The following is an 18053-nucleotide window of genomic DNA, read 5'->3' as shown; positions in this document are numbered from 1 at the left end:
AGGCCTGCATATTTTATCTCTCACTCTGTCTCTCCTGCTAGGTACACTCCTACTGCTAGGTATACTCATCCTGTTAGGAAAGTCCTCCTGCTAGGTATGCTCCTGCTAGATACACTCCTCCTGCTAGATACACTCCTCCTGCTAGGTATGCTCCTGCTAGATACACTCCTCCTGCTAGATACACTCCTCCTGCTAGGTACACTCCTCCTGCTAGGTATACTCCTCCTGCTAGGTATACTCCTCCTGCTAGGTACACTCCTCCTGCTATGTACACTCCTCCTGCTAGGTACACTCCTCCTGCTAGGTACACTCCTCATGCTAGGTATACTCCTCATGTTAGGAAAAGTCCTCCTGCTAGGTACACTCCTCCTGCTAGGTACACTCCTCCTGTAGGGTACACTCCTCCTGCTAGGTACACTCCTCCTGTAGGGTACACTCCTCCTGCTAGGTACACTCCTCCTGTAGGGTACACTCCTCCTGCTAGGTACACTCCTCCTGTAGGGTACACTCCTCCTGCTAGGTACACTCCTCCTGTAGGGTACACTCCTCCTGCTAGGTACACTCCTCCTGCTAGGTAAACTCTTCCTGCTAGGTATACTCCTCCTGTTAGGAAAAGTCCTCCTGCTAGGTACACTCCTCCTGCTAGGTACACTCCTCCTGCTAGGTATACTCCTCATGTTAGGAAAAGTCCTCCTGCTAGGTACACTCCTCCTGCTAGGTACACTCCTCCTGCTAGGTATACTCCTCCTGTTAGGAAAAGTCCTCCTGCTAGGTACACTCCTCCTGTTAGGTACACTCCTCCTGTTAGGTACACTCCTCCTGCTAGGTACACTCCTCCTGTAGGGTACACTCCTCCTGCTAGGTACACTCCTCCTGCTAGGTACACTCCTCCTGCTAGGTATACTCCTCCTGTTAGGTACACTCCTCCTGCTAGGTACACTCCTCCTGCTAGGTACACTCCTCCTGCTAGGTACACTCCTCCTGCTAGGTACACTCCTCCTGCTAGGTATACTCCTCCTGTTAGGAAAAGTCCTCCTGCTAGATACACTCCTCCTGCTAGATACACTCCTCCTGTTAGGTACACTCCTCCTGCTAGGTACACTCCTCCTGTAGGGTACACTCCTCCTGCTAGGTACACTCCTCCTGCTAGGTACACTCCTCCTGCTAGGTATACTCCTCCTGTTAGGAAAAGTCCTCCTGCTAGATACACTCTTCCTGTTAGGTACATTCCTCCTGCTAGGTACAGTCCTCCTTTTAGGAAAGGTCCTCCTGCTAGGTACACTCCTCCTGTAGGGTACACTCCTCCTGCTAGGTACACTCCTCCTGTAGGGTACACTCCTCCTGCTAGGTACACTCCTCCTGCTAGGTACACTCTTCCTGCTAGGTATACTCCTCCTGTTAGGAAAAGTCCTCCTGCTAGGTACACTCCTCCTGCTAGGTACACTCCTCCTGCTAGGTACACTCCTCCTGCTAGGTATACTCCTCCTGTTAGGAAAAGTCCTCCTGCTAGATACACTCCTCCTGCTAGGTATACTCCTCCTGCTAGGTACACTCCTCCTGCTAGATACACTCTTCCTGTTAGGTACATTCCTCCTGCTAGGTACAGTCCTCCTTTTAGGAAAGGTCCTCCTGCTAGGTACACTCCTCCTGTAGGGTACACTCCTCCTGCTAGGTACACTCCTCCTGTAGGGTACACTCCTCCTGCTAGGTACACTACTCGTGTTAGGAAAAATCCTCCTGCTACTTACAGTCCTCCTGTAGGGACACACTCCTCCTGCTAGATACAGTCCTCCTGTTAGGTAAAGTCCTCCTGTTAGGTAAAGTCCTCCTGCTAGGTACAGTCCTGCTGTCGGGTACACAATACTCCTGTAGGGTACCCTCCTTCTGTTAGGTACATTCCTCCTGTCGGGTACACAATCCTCCTGTAGGGTACACTCCTCCTGTCAGGTACATACTCTTCTTGTTGGGTACACTCCTCCTGCTAGATACCTTCCTCCTGTAGGGTACATTCCTCCTGTCGGGTGGTTCTTTCTCTGAAGCTCCTGCCTTCACATCTTCACGGCTTCTGAAAAGGTACTGTTATTCAGGGCTAAATCCTCACCATGCTTTTCAGAGAACAGGAGAAAAAAAGGCAAATAATGTATCCCTTTATATGCTGGGAGAGATTGCTCAGAAAATTAAAATCAAACACACAATCTCATTGTTTTGCAAATGCAGCCTTTAAAAGAGCTCCACTAATCTCAAAAAGGTGTCTTCAGAATTTCAACCATGTCAGTATTTGTAGACATTATAATAATCTTCCTATATACCCAAGGACTGTTTTCTCTTCACCCCCCTCTTGCTCTCTCTCACTCTCTCTCTCCTCTCCTCTCTCTCTCCTCTCCTCTAAGCACCAAGCACTTTGCCTATACACATGACAAAGACCAGTTAGCAGAAGCTGTTAACAGCAGAGCTATCAGTGTCAGGAGCATGGAGAAGTGTGGCTGTGTGTCAATGTGGAGAACAAGAATATTTTCAGGTCCAGATGTAGAGCATCATTGATAGGAGGTGCCCCCGCCTTCCTCGTTTACACCAGAGCTCTGATCAATCTGTGCTGACAGGGCAGGTGCTTTGTGTGCCACGCGGCAGGGACAAATGTCTGCCAGGGAGCGGGGACACACCTGAAAGAGAAGAGGAGAAGAGGAGACGAGGAGAAGAGGAGAGGAGCGCCACCCAGCCCTACAAACGAGGATTAGTCCAATCCTCTGCTTTGACGGATTAGCGTATAGGGAAATTGCCCGATTATTGGTATGAAATGTTTGAAAGTCAAAGAGTTGTGATAGGGGGAGAAAATGGGTGAAATGGTGTCTGAAAAAGAGGTAGAAAGTGTTGGTGGTGCTTATCTGTACCCCTTCCCCTCCTCTCTCTCTTTTCCCTCCCTCGCTCCCTCCCTCCCTCCCCCTTTTGGAAAAGAGAGGGGTACAAAAGACAGACGAGGGCACAGACAGGAGACAGAGGGAGCCTGGGCCATCTACAGAGCAGACACATTGAGTTACCCTTCATGAATTATTGTTCATCATCATATTAACAGGGCTGAATGTGGGGAGATAAGGAGTGTTTGAGAAGCAGAATGTCCCAGCGAGATATTTCAATCCTCTTTTAGCTCCTCCTTATTCATTCATTTAGGTGAGTGAATGTGAAATGTAGCAGGACCTTTATAGACGGAGAGACAGGAGCCCAGAAATGATGACATAATCACCTCCCATTTAATTGCATGATTAGTCCATCTTATGTCTCTTTCACTCACTCATTCTCTCTCTCTGTCTCTCTCTCTCTCTCTCTCTCTTTCACTCACTCTCTCTCTCTCTCTCTCTCACTCCCTCTCTTTCTCTTTATCACTCCTCCCTCTCTTTCTCTCTATCACTCTCTCTGTCTCTGTCTCTCTCTCTCAGATCCCAGAGTCTGTCAACTGTCTCTTCCCCACAAAGCGTCCATGTTCTGTCAGACAGATTACCCATTATGACCGAGGGGGGCTGTAGCATTTGCATAGTTTTGAATTATGTTGATCTTATGCGTTATTATACAACATGCGTTGACACATACCCGAATTATATCACTTAAAATGCACATATAAAAGGTGCTTGCTTACAGATCAGTTGCCTTGTTTTCTTCTAACTTGAACCTATTTAACCTCGCTGAGCGGTGGTGTTGTGACGTGCGCAGGGCAGGGCAGTAAAAGCTGTGCAACCACACACACACACACACACACACACACACATTTAAACACAATCGCACAAACACCCCCCCCCCACACACACACACACACACTGCCATAGAAGGATGTTTTCACAGGGTAAGATAATATCTGCCCCTACCTGGTACTAGGCCTTGTAGGGAACCACAGAGACCAAAGCAGAGCAGAGCAGAACATAGTAAGCCATAACGTGGACCAGAGATTCAATTTAAAGTGCTACTATTGTTGATTACCTCTGCTGACTCCAGGACAATACGTGGTTCCCATAAATGGGTGACATAATGACATAATGATGGTGTCCTCTCTATCAAGGCTCGTATTTCTACCAGATGGAAAAAACAAACCAACACTAGAGGCATTATACAATAGTTTAAGGCCAAATGGGGAAGTGCTAATCCATGCTATCTGGATTTACTCTTTACATACAGTATACCTGACTTTTCTACCACTTTCAGACATCAGATGGGAGCATAACGACATCTTGCTTCTCCTCTATAATCTTGACTCCCATCTAGAATAGCCTTTAGAGTCAGGGTTGGGGACAATTAAGAATTTCTGATTTTAATTAAATTCAAAACATGATTTTGAATTTGAATCTGCCATACCCACATTAAACAAACAATTCAAATGAAATTCTCATTCAATTAATCTGTAATCAAAATTATTTGTCACTTATTAATAAATATAATACACATACAATTTCAAATATCATTTTGATTGTTAATTTGTCATACAGTAGTTTTCTTTGTCATGAGATATTTGATTGTTCCTTTCCATACTGCAGTGTTTGATCTAATGCATCCTGTTTTTTTCTGATATTTAAAAACAATAAGGGAAGTAATGAATTATTATAGACAACCCACAGCATGATCTTAAAATATATCCAGACCACTGTAGTTATTTCAGATTGTTTTAGGAGTTTTAAAAATAAAATGTTTCAAACTGATGCTACATGGTATTGATAACCATACATGATTTCTATGGTATTTATATGGTGAATAATTTAATTTAATTCTACTTCCTTTAATTAAGATTCTGCTTTATGTGGGGTGTGGCCAATTCAAATCTAATTCAAATTCAAGAATAGAAATAGAATTGAATTAATGAGCAATTTGCAACTCAATTCAGAATTGACCCCAACCCTGCTTTAAATGCACACATACGCACACACACGCACACAAGCACTCACACACGCACACACACGCACACACACGCACGCACAAAGAAGCACACACGCACACACACATATGCACACACACATATGCACACAAGCACTCACACACACACACACACACACACACACACACACACACACACACACACACACACACACACACACACACACACACACACACACACACACACACACCCCATCGGTATACAGGGAACACATGTTTAGAGGTAGCGTTAACATCTGAGTTGAGATGTGAGGCCAGGTCAAGGAAAAAGTGCCCCACAACTATCAGGTGCAAAAGCACATCCCTGAATCCCCAGCAGAAGAAGAGAAGAAGAGATTTGTGAGGCCCGTGGATTAGGTCGGTAATTACTGTGGTTCTGATCACAGGAAGTGCAGACCCTGTCTGTTAAATGTCATCTGTGACCAGTGGATGAGATCCGGTGTGACCCTCTCTCTCTCTCACGGTCCGGGACCCATTACTCCAGTCAGACAGAGGCCTCTCTCCCCGGCCCTCCATAATGAAAATAGTGTGTGTAGCAGTCTGAACCCCACAGCTCCGGTGACAAACATGGGGAACGCAAAAAGCGTGTGTTTTACAATTTCCCTCCCTCGTAAAAGTCTGGTTGTAAAACTGAGAATTTACGCCCTTCATTAGAGGTAATACAATGCACATAACTCTAAGGTACAACAATTGGGACAGCCATAAAGTAACCGTTTATACCTTCTCAAAACTACTGACTTCTCAGTGACCCTGGAGGAGCCAGCGTTAGGGCAGGCTAGATTTTCTATGCTGACTATACAGCCTGATAGGCCTCTGCATTTTCAGGAATTTAAAAGTGCCAAAATGTAAACTTGCTTAAATATTTATTCTGTGTACCCCTGTCAGAAATATTAGTCTCCAAACTATTATTTACGACTTGCAATTTAAGATTTTTGTTTGATGAGATTTTTGTTTGATTGATGCCGAAGCTCAACCTAATAGCCAGCGAGAAAGGTAAGAACCTCTGGTGTACTGGTAGGTATTCTGTAGTTTCTTATCGTGAGCCTCACCCAATCCCTCTGTTAGACTAAAATGTGAGGTCGAAAGAAACTCTCAGGTACACATTCTGCTAGTATGTCTAAAAAGGGTGTAGCACAACACATTAGCTTCGAAGTGGAAACACAATACAGAACTCTAGCTTCATGTCCACATCCCAGTTCAACCCTAACTCTAGCTTAATGTCCACATCCCAGTTCAACCCTAACCTTGGCTTCATGTCCACATCCCGGTTCAACCCTAACCCTAGTTTCATGTCCACATCCCGGTTCAACCCTAACTCTAGCTTCATTTCCACATCCCGGTTCAACCCTAACTCTAGCTTCATGTCCACATCCCGGTTCAACCCCAACTCTGGTGTAATGTCCACATCCCAGTTCAACCCTAACTCTAGCTTAATGTCCCCATCCCGGTTCAACCCTAACTCTAGCTTAATGTTCACATCCCAGTTCAACCCAAACCTTGGCTTCATGTCCACATCCCGGTTCAACCCTAACCCTAGTTTCATGTCCACATCCCGGTTCAACCCTAACTCTAGCTTCATTTCCACATCCCGGTTCAACCCTAACTCTAGCTTCATGTCCACATCCCGGTTCAACCCTAACCCGAGCTTCATGTCCACATCCCGGTTCAACCCTACCCCTAGCTTCATGTCCACATCCCGGTTAAACCCTAACTCTAGCTTCATGACCACATCCCAGTTCAACCCTAACCCTAGCTTCATGTCCACATCCCAGTTCAACCCAAACTCTAGCTTAATGTCCACATCCCGGTTCAACCCTAACTCTAGCTTAATATCCACATCCCAATTCAACCCTAACCTTGGCTTCATGTCCACATCCCGGTTCAACCCTAACCCTAGCTTCATGTCCACATCCCGGTTAAACCCTAACTCTAGCTTCATGACCACATCCCAGTTCAACCCTAACCCTAGCTTCATGTCCACATCCCAGTTCAACCCAAACTCTAGCTTAATGTCCACATCCCGGTTCAACCCTAACTCTAGCTTAATATCCACATCCCAATTCAACCCTAACCTTGGCTTCATGTCCACATCCCGGTTCAACCCTAACCCTAGCTTCATGTCCACATCCCGGTTCAACCCTAACTCTAGCTTCATGACCACATCCCGGTTCAACCCTAACTCTAGCTTCATGTCCACATCCCAGTTCAACCCTAACCCTAGCTTCATGTCTACATCCCAGTTCAACCCTAACTCTAGCTTCATGACCACATCCCGGTTCAACCCTAAATCTAGCTTCATGTCCAAATCCCGGATCAACCCTAACTCCAGCTTCATGTCCACATCCCGGTTCAATCCTAACTCTGGAGGAATGTCCGCATCCCGGTTCAACCCTAACTCTAGCTTCATGTCCACATCCCAGTTCAACACTAAATCTAGCTTCATTTCCACATCCCGGTTCAACCCTAACTCTAGCTTCATGTCCACATCCCAGTTCAACCCCAACTCTAGCTTCATGACCACATCCCAGTTCAATCCTAACCCTCGCTTCATGTCCACATCCCGGTTCAACCCTAACTCTAGCTTCATGTCCACATCCTAGTTCAACCCCAACTCTAGCTTCATGACCACATCCCAGTTCAATCCTAACCCTCGCTTCATGTCCACATCCCAGTTCAACCCTAACTCTAGCTTCATGTCCACATCCCAATTCAACCCTAACTCTAGCTTCATATCCACATCCCGGTTCAACCCTAACCCTAGCTTCATGTCCACATCCCGGTTCAGCCCTAACCCTAGCTTCATGACCAAATCCCAGTTCAACCCTAACCCTAGCTTCATGTCCACATCCCAGTTTAACTCTAACTCCAGCTTCATGTCCACATCCCAGTTCAACCATAACCTTGGCTTCATGTCCACATCCTTGTTCAACCCTAACCCTAACTTCATGTCCACATCTTGGTTCAAACCTAACTCTAGCTTCATGTCCACATCCCGGTTCAACCCTAACTCTAGCTTTAATGTCCACATCCCAGTTCAACCCTAAACTTGGCTTCATGTGCACATCCCAGTTCAACCCTAACCCTAGCTTCATGTCCACATCCCGGTTCAACCCTAACCCTAGCTTCATGTCCACATCCCAGTTCAACCCCAACTCTAGCTTCATGACCACATCCCAGTTCAATCCCAACCCTCGCTTCATGTCCACATCCCGGTTCAACCATAACTCTGGCTTCATGTCCACATCCTGGTTCAACCCTAACTCTAGCTTCATGTCCAAATCCCAATTCAACCCTAACTCTCGCGTAATGTCCACATCCCAGTTCATTCCTAACTCTAGCTTACTGTCCACATCCCAGTTCAACCCTAACTCTAGCTTCATGTCCACATCCCAGTTCAACCCTAACTCTAGCTTAATGTCCTCATCCCAGTTCAACCCTAACCCTAGTTTCATGTCAACATCCCGGTTCAACCCTAACCGTAGCTTCATGTCCACATCCCGGTTCATCCCTAACTCCAGCTTCGTTTCCACATCCCGGTTCAACCCTAACCCTAGCTTCATGTCCACATCCCAATTCTACCCTAACTCCAGCTTCATGTCCACATCCCGGTTGAACCCTAACTCTGGTGTAATGTCCACATCCCAGTTCAACCCTAACTCTAGCTTCATGTCCACATCCCAGTTCAACCCTAACCCTAGCTTCATGTCCACATCCCAGTTCAACCCTAACTCCAGCTTCATGTCCACATCCCGGTTCAACCCTAACTCCAGCTTCATGTCCACATCCCAGTTCAACCCTAACCTTGGCTTCATGTCCACATCCTTGTTCAACCCTAACCCTAGCTTCATGTCCACATCCTGGTTCAACCCTAACTTTAGCTTCATGTCCACATCCCGGTTCAACCCTAACTCTAGCTTAATGTCCACATCCCAGGTCAACCCTAAACTTGGCTTCATGTCCACATCCCGGTTCAACCCTAACCCTAGCTTCATGTCCACATCCCGGTTCAACCCTAACCCTAGCTTCATGTCCACATCCCAGTTCAACCCCAACTCTAGCTTCATGTCCACATCCCGGTTCAACCCTAACCCTAGCTTCATGTCCACATCCTAGTTCACCCCTAACTCTAGCTTGATGTCCACATCCCAGTTCAAGCCTAACTCTAGCTTCATGTCCACATCCCAGTTCAACCCTAACTCTAGCTTCATGTCCACATCCCGGTTCAACCCTAACCCTAGCTTCATGTCCACATCCCGGTTCAACCCTAACTCTAGCTTCATGACCAAATCCCAGTTCAAGCCTAACTCTAGCTTCATGTCCACATTCCAGTTCAACCCTAACTCTAGCTTCATGTCCACATCCCAGTTCAACCCCAACTCTAGCTTCATGTCCACATCCCAGTTCAACCCTAACCCTAGCTTCATGTCCACATCCCGGTTCAACCCTAACCCTAGCTTCATGTCCACATCCCAGTTCAACCCCAACTCTAGCTTCATGTCCACATCCCGGTTCAACCCTAACCCTAGCTTCATGTCCACATCCTAGTTCAACCCTAACTCTAGCTTGATGTCCACATCCCAGTTCAACCCTAACTCTAGCTTAATGTCCACATCCCAGTTCAACCCTAACCCTAGCTTCATGTCCATATCCCGGTTCAACCCTAACCCTAGCTTCATGTCCACATGCCGGTTCAACCCTAACCCTAGCTTCATGTCCACAATTAAATCATTCCACTCTCCAGTCCATTCATGACATGTTCAACATGACCCGGTGAGTCATTTAATCACCGGACAATCATCAAACTCAACCCCAGGGAGATATACTGCGGCCTGGGTAAACCTGAGTGGAGAGGTGCCCCTTGATGACATGAGAAGAAACAGGTTGACTTTCCAGGTTGGTTTGAGGAGATGAAATGAAAAACAAATGTCAAGGTGGGTGACAGAGAGCGTCTGTGTCTTATCAGTGAAGCCAGTGTGAGTGATGGCTCTTATCTGGCCCCCTGCTGCACTGCCGTTTATTATCCCAGGGAGGCAGGGCTGTATTGGGGAGAGGGCTGGGAGCCCCCGGCATGATCCATTACTCTGGAGGTCCCTCTTCTCTTCCCCTCTTATCTGACCGCTACATGGATAACCACAGGCCTGATTTGCTTACCACGCCATGCCATTTGAATGAGGAGCAGTCACAGGAAATGATTCCTTTGCTCTCATTATCTGGGAGGGTGAGTTATGGAGGGCTGGACGGAGTGTGCCTGATCATCCTGCAGTGAACTCAACACACATACACACATGCACACACACATGCACACACACACGCACGCACACACACATGCACACACACATGTACATACACACATACACACATGCACACACACACACGCACGCACACACACATGTACGCACCCACATATACACACACAAACTCAGCTCCTCCATTTATTTTTCTCTTCTATGAAATGAGTGGAGGTTGAAAGGAGAACAGGATAAATGGAGAAGGGATAGCAGTGTGAGGCTCACTAGTTCCTCAGGGACAGAGGCCTGTGTGTGGCCCGTTTCGTCTCTTCTGGTGAATTGAATTGCATTCATTCCTGTTATCATGTTTCCTCATGGTTATCTCTTGGCCTGTGTGTGAGTGTGTGTGTGTGTGTGTGTGTGTGTGTGTGTGTGTGTGTGTGTGTGTGTGTGTGTGTGTGTGTGTGTGTGTGTGTGTGTGTGTGTGTGTGTGTGTGTGTGTGTGTGTGTGTGTGTGTGTGTGTGTGTGTGTGATAGATGTGACATGATTTAAAGCAACACCATTCCAGCTGTAGTCAGTTTTTATTCTTTGGGGGTTATCTACATGAACAAAACCCCAGAATAGAGACACTAGTTCAAAACGTCTATCTTTAGAGTCATGTTATTGAAAGGAAAACCTCAATAAAGACTGCATTTTTTCTTGTTCCGTTTCCTATCTCCATCTGTGTTGGGGCTAAGTCTGCCGGTCCCTGACAGTGTGCTGCGCTGTGTGTGTTTTCATTTCAAACTCTCACGTCCATCAAATCACCAGGGGTCCCTCCCAAAATACATACCTGCCGGGGGCCTAATGTGGAGGGAGGGATGGAGGGAGATATGGAGGGAGGGATGGAAGGGTTGTTGGGGGAGAGGTATTTAGGGCTACTGACTGGCCGCCCATTCCCTTGAGGCTCAGTGGCAGGTAGTCTTTCTGTCGAGATCCTGCTCAGCTCTCACTGAAGCTGAAATAACAAGTTTGTTTGAAACCATAGAGGAGGGGGGGTGCATCATCTGTGAGTGTGAGCCAATACAGTAAATCCCTGAGATCCCCGCCAAAACACACACACACATACACACACACTTGGTGACATGGCGTACCCCACACCCGCTCCCAATTCAGCCGGTGCTGGGGTCGCTAAAGCAGAACATCCTGAAGGATGCTAATTGCAAAACCGAACCTCCAAAATCAGGCGAGTGGGCGACCGTCGAGAGGCGTCATGTGGGAATTTCAGGGCTGGAGGGGGAAGAGGAATGCAAACATCCTGTGTCCTCATTAAGAAGTTGTGATGAGACCTTTGAGCTCAGTGTTGCATGCCAGCTTGTGCCAGCCAGTGAACGATCTCAGCTAAGATGCCATTTTAGGAGATGAAGAGGAAGAGGCCTCTCCTGGTGAACTTTACTGTAAGTCCCCATCCCTCAAAGACATACTGGCTGGAGAAAACCTCTTGGTTTCACATGGTGGTACAACAGTAATGGGTTAAATCATCACTCCTTAAATCATTTGTACAGTGCCTTGCGAAAGTATTCGGCCCCTTGAACTTTGCGACCTTTTGCTACATTTCAGGCTTCAAACATAAAGATATAAAACTGTATTTTTTTGTGAAGAATCAACAACAAGTGGGACACAATCATGAAGTAGAACGACATTTATTGGATATTTCAAACTTTTTTAACAACTCAAAAACTGAAGAATTGGGCGTGCAAAATTATTCAGCCCCCTTAAGTTAATACTTTGTAGCGCCACCTTTTGGAGACTATATACAGGGGGTACAGAGTCAATGTGGAGGTTATATACAGGGGGTTGCGGTACAGAGTCAATGTGGAAACTATAAACAGGGGGTAGTGGTACAGAGTCAATGTGGAGACTATATACAGGGGGTACCGGTACAGAGTCAATGTGGAGGCTATATACAAGGGGTACCGGTACAGAGTCAATGTGGAGACTATATACAAGGGGTACCAGTACAGAGTCAATGTGGAGACTATATACAGGGGGTACTTGTACAGAGTCAATGTGGAGACTATATACAGGGGTACCGGTACAGAGTTAATTTGGAGGCTATATACAGGGGGTACCGGTACAGTGTCAACGTGGAGACTATATACAGGGGGTACCGGTACAGAGTTAATGTGGAAACTATATACAGGGGGTAGCGGTAGAGAGTCAATGTGGAGACTATATACAGGGGGTACAGGTACAGAGTCAATGTGGAGGCTATATACAGGGGAGGGGGTACCAGTACAGAGTCAATGTGGAGACTTTATACAGGGGGTACCGGTACAGAGTCAATGTGGAGACTATATACAAGGGGTACCAGTACAGAGTCAATGTGGAGACTATATACAGGGGGTACTTGTACAGAGTCAATGTGGAGACTATATACAAGGGGTACCGGTACAGAGTCAATGTGGAGACAATATACAGGGGGTACCGGTACAGAGTCAAAGTGGAGACTATATACAGGGGGTACCGGTACAGAGTCAATGTGGAGGCTATATACAGGGGGTACCGGTACAGAGTCAATGTGGAGGTTATATACAGGGGGTACCGGTACAGAGTCAATGTGGAGACTATATACAGGGGGTACCGGTACAGAGTTAATGTGGAGACTATATACAGAGGGGTACCGGTACAGAGTCAATGTGGAGACTATATACAGGGGTACCGGTACAGAGTTAATTTGGAGGTTATATACAGGGGGTACCGGTACAGTGTCAACGTGGAGACTATATATAGGGGGTACCGGTACAGAGTCAATGTGGAAACTATATACAGGCGGTAGAGGTAGAGAGTCAATGTGGAGACTATATACAGGTGGTACCGGTACAGAGTCAATGTGGAGGCTATATACAGGGGAGGGGGTACCAGTACAGAGTCAATGTGGAGACTATATACAGGGGGTACCGGTACAGAGTCAATGTGGAGACTATATACAGGGGGTACCTGTACAGAGTCAATGAGGAGACTATATACAGGGGGTACTGGTACAGAGTCAATGTGGAGACTATATACAGGAGGTACCGGTACAGTGTCAATGTGGAGGTTATATACAGGGGGTAGCAGTACAAAGTCAATGTGGAGACTATATACAGGGGGTAGCGGTACAGAGTCAATGTGGAGGTTATATACAGGGGGTAGCAGTAGAGAGTCAATGTGGAAACTATTTACAGAGTGTAGCGGTACAGAGTCAATGTGGAGACTATATACTGGGGGTACCGGTACAGAGTCAATGTGGAGGTTATATACAGGGGGTACCGGTACAGAGTCAATGTGGAGACTATATACAGGGGGTACCGGTACAGAGTTAATGTGGAGACTATATACAGAGGGGTACCGGTACTGAGACAATGTGGAGACTATATACAGGGGTACCGGTACAGAGTTAATTTGGAGGTTATATACAGGGGGTACCGGTACAGTGTCAACGTGGAGACTATATATAGGGGGTACCGGTACAGAGTCAATGTGGAAACTATATACAGGCGGTAGAGGTAGAGAGTCAATGTGGAGACTATATACAGGGGGTACCGGTACAGAGTCAATGTGGAGGCTATATACAGGGGAGGGGGTACCAGTACAGAGTCAATGTGGAGACTATATACAGGGGGTACCGGTACAGAGTCAATGTGGAGACTATATACAGGGGGTACCTGTACAGAGTCAATGTGGAGACTATATACAGGGGGTACCGGTACAGAGTCAATGTGGAGACAATATACAGGGGGTACCGGTACAGAGTCAATGAGGAGACTATATACAGGGGGTACTGGTACAGAGTCAATGTGGAGACTATATACAGGAGGTACCGGTACAGTGTCAATGTGGAGGTTATATACAGGGGGTAGCAGTACAAAGTCAATGTGGAGACTATATACAGGGGGTAGCGGTACAGAGTCAATGTGGAGGTTATATACAGGGGGTAGCAGTAGAGAGTCAATGTGGAAACTATTTACAGAGTGTAGCGGTACAGAGTCAATGTGGAGACTATATACTGGGGGTACTGGTACAGAGTCAATGTGGAGACTATATACAGGGGGTACCGGTACAGAGTCAATGTGGAGGTTATATACAAGGGGTAGCAGTACAGAGTCAATGTGGAGACTATATACAGTGGGTACCGGTACAGAGTCAATGTGCGGGGGCACTGGTTTGTCGAGGTAGTTGAGGTAATATGTACACATAGGTAGTTCTGGAAGTGACTATAAATAGATAATAACAGAGAGTAGGAGCAGTGTAAAACAGGGGGAGGGTGGCAATGCAAATAGTCTGTGTAGCCATTTGATTAGATGTTCAGGAGTCTTATGGCTTGGGGGTAGAAGTTGTTTAGAAGCCTCTTGGACCTAGACTTGGCGCAGGCTTGGAACAGTCTAAGACTAGGGTGGTTGGAGTCTTTGACAATTTTTAGGGCCTTCCTCTCACACAGCCTGGTATAGAGATCCTGGATGGTAGGAAGCTTGGCCCCAGTGATGTACTGCCATACCAGGCAGTGATGCAACTAGTCAGCATGCTCTCAATTGTGCAGCTATAGAACCTTTTGAGGAACTGAGGACCCATGCCAAACGATTTCAGTCTCCTGAGGGGGAATAGGTTTTGTTGTGCCCTCTTCACAACTGTCTTGGTGTGCTTGGACCATGTTAGTTTGTTGGTGATGTGGATACCAATGAACTTGAAGCTCTCAACCTGCTCCACTACAGCCCTGTCGATGTTAATGGGGGCCTCCATTTCCTGTAGTCTACAATCATCTCCTTTGTCTTGATCACGTTGAGGATCAGGCCTCCCACTGTTGTGTCGTCTGCACACTTAATGTGTTGGAGTTGTGCCTGGCTGTCATGAGTGAACAGGGAGTACAGGAGGGGACTGACCATACACCCCTGAGGGGCCCCGTGTTGAGGATCATCGTGCCTAGGGGCAGGGAGGTGTTTAGTCCCAGGGTACTTAGCCTAGTGATGAGCTTTGAGGGTGCTTTGGTGTTGAACACTAGCATTCTCACATAGGTGTTCCTTTTGTCCAGGTGCGAAAGGGCAGAGTGAAGTGCAATAGATATTGCATCATCTGTGGATCTGTTAGGGCAGTATGCTAATTGGAGTGAGTCTAAGGTTTCTGTGATAATGGTGTTGTTGTGAGCCATGACCAGCATTTTAAAGCACTTCATTGCTACAAACCTGAGTGCTATAGGTTGGTAGTCATTTAGGCAGGTTACCTTAATGTTCTTGGGCACACGGACTATGTTGGTCTGCTTGAAACATGTGGGATTTACAGACTCAGACGGGGAGAGGATGAAAATGTCAGTGAACACACTTGCCAGTTGGTCAAAGCATTCTCGAAGTACACGTCCTGGTAATCCAACTGGCCTTGCAGCCTTGTGAATGTTGACCTGTTTAAAGGTCTTACTCACATCGGCTGTGGAGAGCATAATAACACAGTCGTCCTGAACAGCTGATGCTCTCATGCATGTTTCAGTGTTACTTGCCACGAAGTGAGCATAGAAGTAATTTAGCTCGTCTGGTAGGCTAGTGTCACTGGGCAGCACTCGGCTGTGCTTCCCTTTGTTGTCTGTAATAGTTTGCAAGCCCTGCCACATCTGACGAGCATCGGAGCCAGTGTAGTACGATTCGATCGTGGTCTTGTATTGATGCTTTGCCTGTTCGATGGTTCGTCAGAGGGCATAGCGGGATGTCTTATAAGCTTCCGGGTTAGTGTCCCGTTTACCCTTTAGCTCAGTGCGGATGTTGCCTGTATTCCATTGATTCAGGTTGGGGTATGTGGGGACGATGTCATCGATGCACTTATTGATGAAGCCAGTGACTGACGTGGTGTACTCCTCAATGCCATCTGAAGAATCCCAGAACATATTCCAGTCTGTGCTATCAAAACAGTCCTGTAGCTTAGCATCTGCTTCATCTGACAACTTTTTAATTGACCAAGTCATGGGTGCTTCCTGCTTTAATTTTTGCTTGTAAGCCAGAATCAGGAGGATAGAATTATGGTCAGATTTGCCAAATGGAGTGCAATGGAGAGCTTGGTACATGTCTCTGTGTATGGAGTAAAGATGGTCTAAAGTTGTTTTGTCTCTGGTTGCACCTTTAACATGCTGGTGGAAATTTGGTGAATGGATTTAAGTTTCCCTGCATTAAAGTCCTCGGCCTCTAGGAGCGCCCCCTGTGCATGAGCGTTTCCCTGTTTGCTTACAGCTTATTGACTGCGTTCTTAGTGCCAGCATCTTCGTGCTAGCAATACAGATGTAAACTCTCTAGGTAGATAGTGTGGTCTATAGCTTATCATGAGATACTCTACCTCAGGCGAGAAAAAACATGAGACTTCCTTAGATATCGTGCACCAGCTGTTGTTTACAGATATACATAGACCGCCATACCTTGTCTTACCAGGGGCTGCTGTTCTATCCTGCTGATACAATGTAAAACCAGCCAGATGTATGTTGTTCATCGTCATTCAGCCACGACTTAGTGAACATAAGATATTACAGTTTGTAATGTCCCATTGGTAGTTTAATCTTGCTCGTACGTGGTACATTTTATTTTCTAATGATTGCCTGTTTGCCAATAGAACAGATGGTAGTGGGATTTTGCTCGCTTGCTTATGACTTCTCAGAAGGCAGCCCCACCTCCGCCCACTTTTTCTCCATCTTCTCTGTCACGGTTGTTGTAAGAACTGGACCAAGGCGCAGCGTACGTAGAGTTCTACATTTTTAATATAAAGTGAAACTTAAGCAAAGCAAAGCAAAACAATAAACGAACAACGAAACGTGACTACGTGGCGCACATGCACAAACACAAAATAATATCCCACAAAACAGGTGAGAACAGGGAACCCTTAAGTATGATCTCCAATTCGAGACAACGATATTCAGCTGCCTCTAATTGGGAACCACACTCAATCCCAAAACATAGAAACAAAATGACTAGAACACCCCCCTAGTCACGCTCTGACCTAAACACCATAGAGAACCAAGGGCTCTCTATGGTCAGGGCGTGACATTCTCTATACGCAAATGACGAGGATTTGGGCCTTTTCCTGGGAAAGCAATATATCCTTCACGTCGGGCTCATCAGAGTCGTAAAAGGAAAAAGCTTCTACCAGTTCGTGGTGTATAATCGCTGTTCTCATGTCCAGAAGTTATTTTCAGTCATAAGAGATGGTAGCAGCAACATTATGAAAAAAATAAGTAAAAAAATGTATTACAAACAATGCAACAAAAATGAACAAAATAATCCAGTTGGTTAGGAACACGTAAAATGTGCCTCTCTGGTGCCATTCTTGTCACGTTCTGACCTTTATTTGCTTTGTTTTGTCTTTATTTAGTATGGTCAGGGCGTGAGTTGGGTTGGGCAGTCTATGTTTGTTTTTCTATGTTTGGTTTCTGTGTTCGGCCTAGTATGGTTCTCAATCTCAGGCAGGTGTCGTTAGTTGTCTCTGATTGAGAATCGTACTTAGGTAGCCTGGGTTTCACTTTTGGTTTGTGGGTGCTTGTTTCCGTGTGAGTGTTTGTTGCCACACGGTACTGTTTCGGTTTCGTTCATGTTCACGTTTTTGTTTTTTATTTCATTGTTGTTCAGTTTATGTCTTAAAATAAACGTTATGGACACTTACCACGTTGCACATTGGTCCTCCAATCCTTCTCGCTACTCCTCCTCAGAAGAGGAGGAAGAATGCCATTACAGAAACACCCAACAACCCAGGACCAAGCAGCCTGAGCAGTCCAAGCAGTCCTGAGCCGCTGGAGTCTCCCGTCAGTCCTGAGTCGCCGGAGTCTCCCGTCTGTCCTGAGCCGCCGGAGTCTCCCGTCTGTCCTGAGCCGCCGTAGTCTCCCGTCTCTCCTGAGCCGCCGGAGTCTCCCGTCTGTCCTGAGCCGCCGGAGT

This window comes from Oncorhynchus masou, chromosome 1 (assembly GCF_036934945.1).
Source record: "Oncorhynchus masou masou isolate Uvic2021 chromosome 1, UVic_Omas_1.1, whole genome shotgun sequence".
Classification (NCBI taxonomy): domain Eukaryota; kingdom Metazoa; phylum Chordata; class Actinopteri; order Salmoniformes; family Salmonidae; genus Oncorhynchus; species Oncorhynchus masou.
This window is presented reverse-complemented; position numbering follows the sequence as displayed.